The sequence below is a fragment of the Sylvia atricapilla genome, chromosome 6 (genome assembly GCF_009819655.1).
Source record: "Sylvia atricapilla isolate bSylAtr1 chromosome 6, bSylAtr1.pri, whole genome shotgun sequence".
NCBI lineage: Eukaryota > Metazoa > Chordata > Aves > Passeriformes > Sylviidae > Sylvia > Sylvia atricapilla.
Genome location: NC_089145.1, coordinates 17,918,224 through 17,926,235, shown reverse-complemented (window position 1 = coordinate 17,926,235; position 8,012 = coordinate 17,918,224). Strand labels below are relative to the sequence as shown.

General features: G+C 55.1%; 1 long non-coding RNA gene across 1 annotated transcript; it reads right to left on the bottom strand.

The window, feature by feature from the left end:
* Positions 1-2,007: 2,007 nt before the first annotated feature.
* LOC136362456 (uncharacterized) lies at positions 2,008-4,718 on the bottom strand. The gene is made up of 3 exons (XR_010743804.1): positions 4,531-4,718; positions 3,004-3,171; positions 2,008-2,347 (listed from the first exon to the last, which is right to left on the bottom strand). It is a non-coding gene; the product is annotated as an uncharacterized lncRNA (long non-coding RNA).
* Between the last annotated feature and the right edge of the window lie 3,294 nt (positions 4,719-8,012).

Below are 8,012 nucleotides of genomic sequence, written 5' to 3'. Positions count from 1 at the left end.
ACTGACCTCTGAAGGTTTAAAACTGCATCTTTCATTTTGGGGGCTACCTTTGTAGCCTTGCCTTCTGCAAAATAAACAGGAATAATAAGAAAAGGGTCATCACTTATGGTATTTCCAAATGGGGACAGAAAATTAGTTTGATGTCTGTGGGGGATTTTTTTTTCCCCCCTCTGTTACGATTATATATTATTAATTGGTTTTGCAAGTTCAGTCATAATTCAGTCATAATCATAACAGGCCAAACCACCAGCAGTCTTTCCTGGAGGGAGGTGTGGGTGGGTGTGGAAAATAAGGATTTAAAATGTATGTAGCACAGCAGATTTGGTCCTTCAGCTGATGGCCCTTGGCTGGCATGCGGGATTTAGAACTGTTGCATGGGTGGGAGACACAGTAACTCAGTCCCCCACTGAGGTCTGATAACCAGGCACGGGGTTAGGGGGTGTGCCCTGACTAGGGGCTGACTGTTTTCAGCTCAAGACTCTGGCTCTTGGCAGACATTCTTCACTTTGTGTCCTACAAACCATCACCCAGCTGCTGCCTAGGCCAGCAGTGTTCCGTGAGCTAATAAATGACTTTGATTAACACCTCTGTTCCTGCTGTGGTGCACGTGGGGGAGAGGTGGTAATCAAACTCATGTGTTACCTCGGGAGCTCCCCAGCCGAGGGTGACCTATATTCCTGCGGGCTCGGGGGGCCTGCGCGGGTCCCTGCCTGTTATTTAATGCAGTGAGGCTCAATGCCCGCTCCCCCGCCCTCCTGCTTTTATCTGCTCTAAAGTCTGTGTCAATAATACATTTCTGCCATTGAATATTTTATTGATGGTTTGACTTTTTTTGCTGCTCGCAATTCCCATTTCAAGGCTGCGTGATTGTTCCTAATTAAAATTTCATGCCCTGGGACAAGCCTTCTTGCTACAGTGGAGATGATGCTGTCCTTTTCTAGGCCACTACAGAGTAGTAGGAAGAAATTACCATTACCCATTGTTAGGAGATTAAAACAAAGCAAATAAATTATTGTTTTTTCCCTTAAAACACGAAGCAAGAGCCCTGCGTACGGCGCGTTCTGGAGAGGGAACTGGCTCGCGGGCAAGGCAGGGATCCAAGCGTGCAGGGTGGCTCGAGGATGCTGTGCCTGGCTGCGCAGGGACTCGTGTCCCCATGTCCCTCAGGCGCTGTGGGCAGCTTCTTCCTTCCCTGGAGTGGGCGTCAATGGACTTCAGAGCTTCTCTCTCCTCAGATGCTTCTCCTGGCTAGCTCCAGTACCACCCAAAAATCACGAAGCAAAGGCTATACCTGTTTTTCTCTGGTGACCAGCCCTGCTTTTTTTCTTGTTTGTTTTTTTTTAATAAGTCTGCAGGTTCTGTCAGCACAAGGCACCATTCAGAAGAGTATTTCAGCCACCTCCAGCCTCCCTGGAGCCTTTTTCCTGGCTGTACTATCTGATTATTTTCTAGGGTTGTTTGGTGTTTTGATTTTTTTTTTTTTTTTTTATATTGTGTAAGAAAAATGGCCCCCAGCTCCTCACCATCCTCATCAGATGATGTTCCAGGTGCCAGCATTGCCCCAGACCAGTGCAGTTCCTTCAGGGAAACACTGCTGCAGACACTTGAACCATGCCCAAGTTGCAGTTACGTATTTGTATGAGTTCCTGGGTGTTTGGGTTTGGATTTTTTTTTCCTCCCTCAATTTCATCTAGAGTGCTAGAAGCACTTGTACAGCCTCCCAGCCCCTGGATTTGGCAAGCAGCTTTTCAAGCACACACTTCAGCACCAGTTACATAAGGAAAGGTGTGAATGTCTGGAGGAGAAAATGCCTGTTGGTTTTGCTCCCCAAGTGGTGTACAGATGCTCTGCTGCTTGCTCCTGGCTGCACAGCTTCTACCAGCATAGTTCACTGCAGATGAAGAAGAGCTGTTTGAACCGGTGTGTGTCCATGCATTGCTCTCCTATGATGATTTTTCTTTCTCCATCTCAGAGTGCAGACTGACTGCATTCTACCTTGCCCTGGAAAAAAAAAAACCATAAAGCACTAGAGGAGGCTGGGAAATTTTCTTGTTTATGGATGAGCAAGTTTCTCTCCCAATGGAACCTCCTGCCAGCAGAAATCTTTTTTTTTTTTTTTTTTTTTTTTTTTTTTTTTTTTTTAGGATGTATTATATAAGTCCCTGCTTGCATTTAACTAACTGACTTCCTCTTAAACAATTCATGTACTCCTTCTATTCCTCATAGGGCAGCTTGCTCCTTCGGTGAGGCTCACCTGACACTGGGATATGTTATGGACAGGACACAACAGGCACTTCTTAGCATGGTGCTTGAAGGCTAAGGCCTGTTCCTTTCCCTCCATGAAGAGCTGAAATGAGAACAAAATCTTTGAGGAGCATAAAAAGTCCCTTCAGCTCAACAGGCCTGAAATTCAGCAGCTTCCCCTCCTGTAAGGTACTCCCCTGCCTCTCACCAAAAATCTCACAGTTCTGAGCAGAAGCACACAACTACTCTTCTAACCAAGCTATGTACCATCTTACAAATCTGTTTATTAGCTACTGAAAAACATGAAATCAAGGGACATTGCAGCCCTGGAGTATTTTCTCATCACTCAGGTGCACCCTGGGGCTAAGCCAGGACAGAATGGCTGATGCTGAGCTTACTGCTTGAAGGGACAACCATGTTGCACCCTTCTGCTCTCCTTTTCAAGCCACATTCACTGGCCACAGAGGCAAAGTAAGAGATGGGAGGAAGCAGGCATGCAGTGCAATCAGACACATCACTGAGAAGGCACAGCTTTCCTCTTCACCTGGTCTGATGCCCTGGATTACAGTAATCAACACTCAAACACTGGTTTTGCACATTTATTGAAGACTTCAGGTGACAGCACAGCAGGTTAGTTTTGAATCATGCCACAAGAATGTTAAAAACAGGAACTGAGCTGTACCCTCTCCCCACTTACTGAAGACACAGAGAAGAGGCAAAACCAGACAAACTTCACTTCAACCCCTTCCTTTTGCTTACTGGAGCTGAACAGGATGGTTCCATTGGTAGCAGGAAGTCGGAGGCATTCACACCATAGTGCTGCTCATGGGAACTGGGACAGGTCTTGCCGGACGACCTGCAGAGCTGCTTCTGCCAGCGGCATCTCCCGGGGTTAACTCATCAGCCAGCACAGTCCCAAATGCAGGGCTGTTTATTCAAAGAGAAACAAAGCACCTTCATTTTCAGACACAGGTTTGTCACATGCACTGTCACCTATAAAATGGGATGGCAGGGGACCGTGGCCTTCAGTTTCAGCTCTCAGACACACTTGTACCTGGGTGGATTTTGCACCAGGTTTCCCTCTCTCCGTGTGGCTACACTGTGCTCCTGCCTGCTCAGGACCAGCAGTGGGAAGATGCTGTAGGTGCAGCAAGGGAAGAAAAAAGCAATCCGGGGCTAAGACAGCTGTGAACTTGTCTGAGCCCTGCCCCTCCCATCCCCACCCCGCAAAAAAAAGGCCCATTCTGCTTCTGAGCAAACATGAAAGCATCTTGGGTAAATTCAGTTGGTTTTCCCATCTTCCCGGGGTGTTTGAGCCCTACAGAAACACAGAGCACAGAGAGAGCTGAATTTTCTTGTGAAAAGCAGATGTTTGTCTGGGACCCAGAGACAGAAATGACAAGAGCATGAAGGAGAGATAGGGACAGGCAAAACTTCTCAGAGAGACACTTTAGCAACAGAGGACCTTGCTCTGCCTTCTATGCAATTAACTCTGACCAGAGCACTGCCAATTCCTTCAGATCAAGCCTTTCCAATAGTCCAGGGCTACATGAGAGCAGCCCCAGGAGAAGGGGGAATACCTGAGCCCCTTCAGGGAACCTCAGCAGCTGTGGTGAATCCTAGCTGGTTATTAGGTACTTCAGCTGACACTGAAGCTGTGCTGCTCTTCAGAAAATATGCTTTTTAACTACTCAGCTTCTTCACCAGCCAAAAAATCTCAAGAGATAACTTTGTAGGAGAAGCCATCTGCTTCGTCACTTCCTCAGATTTTAGTGGCAGCCACCCTGAGTGGCTGGAAAAGTCCCAGCCTGGCTCGCCTTCCTGTTCCTTGGGGCCATGAAGTCAGAGTCCCCTGCGTGACATCACAGCACATCGAGAAAAGCAGCTCTGCAAATGCCCAGCCAGGGCCAGGGCACCAATAGAGCCCTGGCACAAAAAGAAGAAAACACAGAGCAAAAGTGAGGGGTGGGATGGGACAAAAAAAATTCAACAAAAAAGTAAAGTGAGGCTCGTTTCTGCTTTTCCTTTAACAGACTAGAGAGTCTCTCTTTAAATGTGACTCATCCAGGGCAATATTAGGCAGAGTTTCTTCTACTAACACACCCTTGGCAATAGCAGTTCAGTTAGTCACTGACCGGGTATCAAGACGTCACCGGCCGGGATGATGCGTCTCGGACTTGGTACGGAGTCCGCTAGCACTTCTTTACTTCAGAGAAGAGCAGGAGAACAGAGAGGGAGGCACGCCATCCCTCCTGAACAACTTTACCACCAACTATTGGCACCCACATGCCAGCACGGCCCGTTCCCTCCATCTCCGCTCCCGCCGCACACACCGAGCCCCGCCGCAGCAAGTGCTCGACCTTCTCGCGCTCCGCTGTGCGAGCGCGGCCGATCCCGGGGCACTCCCGGCAGCGCATCGGGGGTCCGCAGAGCCGAGCACGGGGAACCGCTGCAGGCAGGACGGTGGCGACGCACGGGGGCCGACTCCTTGGCACGCCGGAGTGCCTCACCTGGCTGGCCAAGAGGGCAGCAGGGCGTCGAGGCTTCGAGGCGCGGGTCCGGGGAGGCGAGACGGCCGCACAGTGATGTCCGAGGAGCAGGTTAGCCGCTGTCACACGCACAGTGGAGTCGCCGAGAGCACAATGTGCGTTAGTCAGTGGCTCACCTGCTCCTGGAGGGTGACGGGGGGGCGGCGGGGCCCGTCTGCAGCACAGGAGACGCCGGGCAGCGCGAAGGATGGGGCGCGGGAGGGGGCTGCCGCGCCGTGCCCGGGGCTCCGCGGCGCGTGGGGCTGCAGCTCCGCGCTCCCACCCCCGGGACAGGCCGGCCCGTGCGGCCCCCGGGCCGGCGGCGCCCCGCAGCTCCGGAACGGGGAATCCCTCCCCGGCGCGGCCGCCGCTCACCTGCGCTCCCGCCGCCGCCGCCGCCGCCAACTTCTCGCTCTGCTCCGGCCCGGCCCACGCCGCGCGCCGCGGCCCCTCGCCCCGCCCCCCGCGCCGCTCCAACCAATAGCGGCTCCGCGCGCCCGACCGCCGGCCCCGCCTCCGCACCGCTCCGGCCAATGGCGACTCCGCCACCGCCCGCCGACGGCCGAGGCGGGGCGGGGCCGGGCGGGCAGGCGGCCCCCCCGCCCCCCCGGCGGTGACAGCGGCGGGCGCGGCGCGTTCGCTTCTGCACGTCGCTGCTGCTGCGGGGAGGAACCATTTGTACCTGTTGAGCCGCCGCCCGCCTCCCGCTTACCCCGCCCCGCCGACCCCCGCCCTCTCCGCCCTCGCCGCCCCGCTCGGGCCGGCGGCCGCCGGCGGCGCCCCCCTGCCCTGCCGCCGCCGCCCGCGAGGAGCCCCTTCCCCACTGGACCCCCGTGGCCCCGCCACTCGTCTCCCCCTTTCCCCTCCATCCCCTTTCCGCCCCCGCCGGAGCCCGGCCCATGGTACGGCCCGCCGGGGCCGTGCCATCAGGGCAGTGGCGGGGCGCACGTAGGCGGTGCGGGAGGGACGGGGCGAGGGGGCGGGGGGAGAGTCGGGGTGTCCCCGGCCGCCCCCGCCACTGCCCCCTCTCCCTTCGCTGCATCAAATGTCACGGTGCCGCATTAATTTTTTGTATGTTTTCCCCTCTCCGTTTGTTCTATGCTGGGTTGGGCGTGTGGCGAACCCTAGTGCCCCTCGCAGTGCCAGAGGGTGGAGATGGTCGGTCCCTCGGCCCCGGGAGTCTGCTTCCAGCAACTTCCCCCCAAAAAGGGACGTGCGGCTGGAGGTTTACTGTACAACCTCAGTATTGACGGCGCTCACCTTCTCATGGGGCGAGCGAGCTCCTGCCCATCACCCTACAAGCCGCAGCCAAGCAAACGGCTGGAACGCTGAAAATTTTAGTGCACCTTAAGGAGGATTTGCCAAGCAACAGAGACAGAGCTTTATGGATGCGCACAGCGCTGTCCCGTAGTGGGAAAAGCCTTGTTTGGAGACTCAGAGAGCCAGGCGTCGAGTCTGCAGGCTGGTTCCCATCTGCCCGAAGTCACACGCACGCCCTTCTCGAACAGATCGGAAACCACAGCGCATCTGGGGGAGCGGGCACGTTTGTTGTGATCCCCCGGTTCATCCATATTGCTGTTGGGCAAGAAAAAACACTTCGGGTGCTGATGTGGCCACTGACCAAACTGCAGCCACACACCTCGTCCCTGGTGAACTGATAAGGCATGCTGTCCGGCAAAAGGCATGAGCGCTGTGACAACTTGTGACTTCTTCGGCATCAGCTGTCCCGGCTCCAACGGGTGTTTTGCAATGTGAAGCAAGATTTGGAAGCAAAACCCAGGGTGGGCTCCCTGATAGCTGGTGGTAATTCCCCATCAAAAGGATTTCCTTACGTGTTTTGCTGGAGCGCTTTAACACTCATCTGTGGCTCCGTTCTCCCCTTGCCGGTGTGGAGGGGGGATGGGGGAACAGCCCCTCTTCTGTGTGACAGCCCGCACAACGACAGGCTGAGTCTGTTGTCATTTTGTGTGCATGCTGTGTGTGGGGGTTTTGTTTTCACACAGCAGCCGTAGGGGAAAAGTCACGTATTTTTCGTCTTCCTCAGCACAGGGCTGGTGCCTGGACTGGAGAGAAATTATCCACGGAGCACACTGACCCCTCCACCCTCTGGCCGTGAGCCAACACAAAAGAAGCTACAGCCATGGAAAATACTCTTTTTTTAAAAATAGGTATTTTTGTGGGGAGTAACATGGCTGGGTACTGCCCTGACACCTCCCTGCCAGCACTGCTGCTTCTGCCAGCTGCTCTACAGGGTACAGGACACACGTGCTGTTGGCTCCTGTGCTCCACCAAGTCCCTCTTCTTCCACACAGTACTATACATTCCAGGTTTATCTTTAAAACACAATGTATATCCTTCAATCCTTCTCCTGACTGTAAGCACACAGGGAAGGAGTGTGTTTTGAAGCGGTGCTTACACAGCTGGCTGCCGGCGCAGCCAAGTTCTGGATGTTGCTGGGACCTCCCTGAGCGCCGTGTTAAACCATGCAGCATGGAGCAGGGTCTGCGCGGAGCCAGGGGAGCGCACGGCAGGCAGAGGACGCGCTGCTGCGGTGGGCGAAGTCGAAGCGAAGGGCGCACCGAGCCCTCGCTCCGGAGGTGCCACCGTCCAAATCTTGAAAGGAACAGCGAGACCACAGCGAGGCTCACAGGATGGTTACTATTGCCCTGGCAAGGCCCTGGGCCCAGAGGCTTCGCTACAGCGCTGGTGGGTTTGCCCTCAGTCCCCGCTCCCCCTCCAGCTCCAAACAAGTTTGTGGCTCAGCCTTTAATCTCTGGGATGAAATGTCCTGCTGACACGGCCGGTGCTGTCCCAGGGAGAGCGCCTGCTTATCCCAGCCCTGCAGCTCTTCCCTTTGTTCCCAGCTGGCTTTCAGTCCCTGCGGCGGTGCCAGAGCCACGATGTGTGCAGTGACAGGGAAGTGCATTCGCGGATGGCGGGAGAGCGTCACGGGCTGCCCTGCGTGCTCGCCTCGGTGCAGTGCCAGTGCTGTGCCCAGGGACTCGGGGAGGAATCCAAACGGGGGAACATGCCCCCAGTCTTATCCCTGGAGGCTGGCAAACCCGGCATGAACTAACTTGCAAGTAAGAAGCTGCCTCTCTGCAGGGCAGATCTTGCCTTTTCCAACACGAGGCAGTGCATGCTCACCGGCTGGGGCATCACCAGGGATTTCGCCCTGACCCCTCCTGCTTCGCCCCTCTTTCAGGCCTCGAGCGGGCAGGCAGCAGCAAGGCTGGTTTT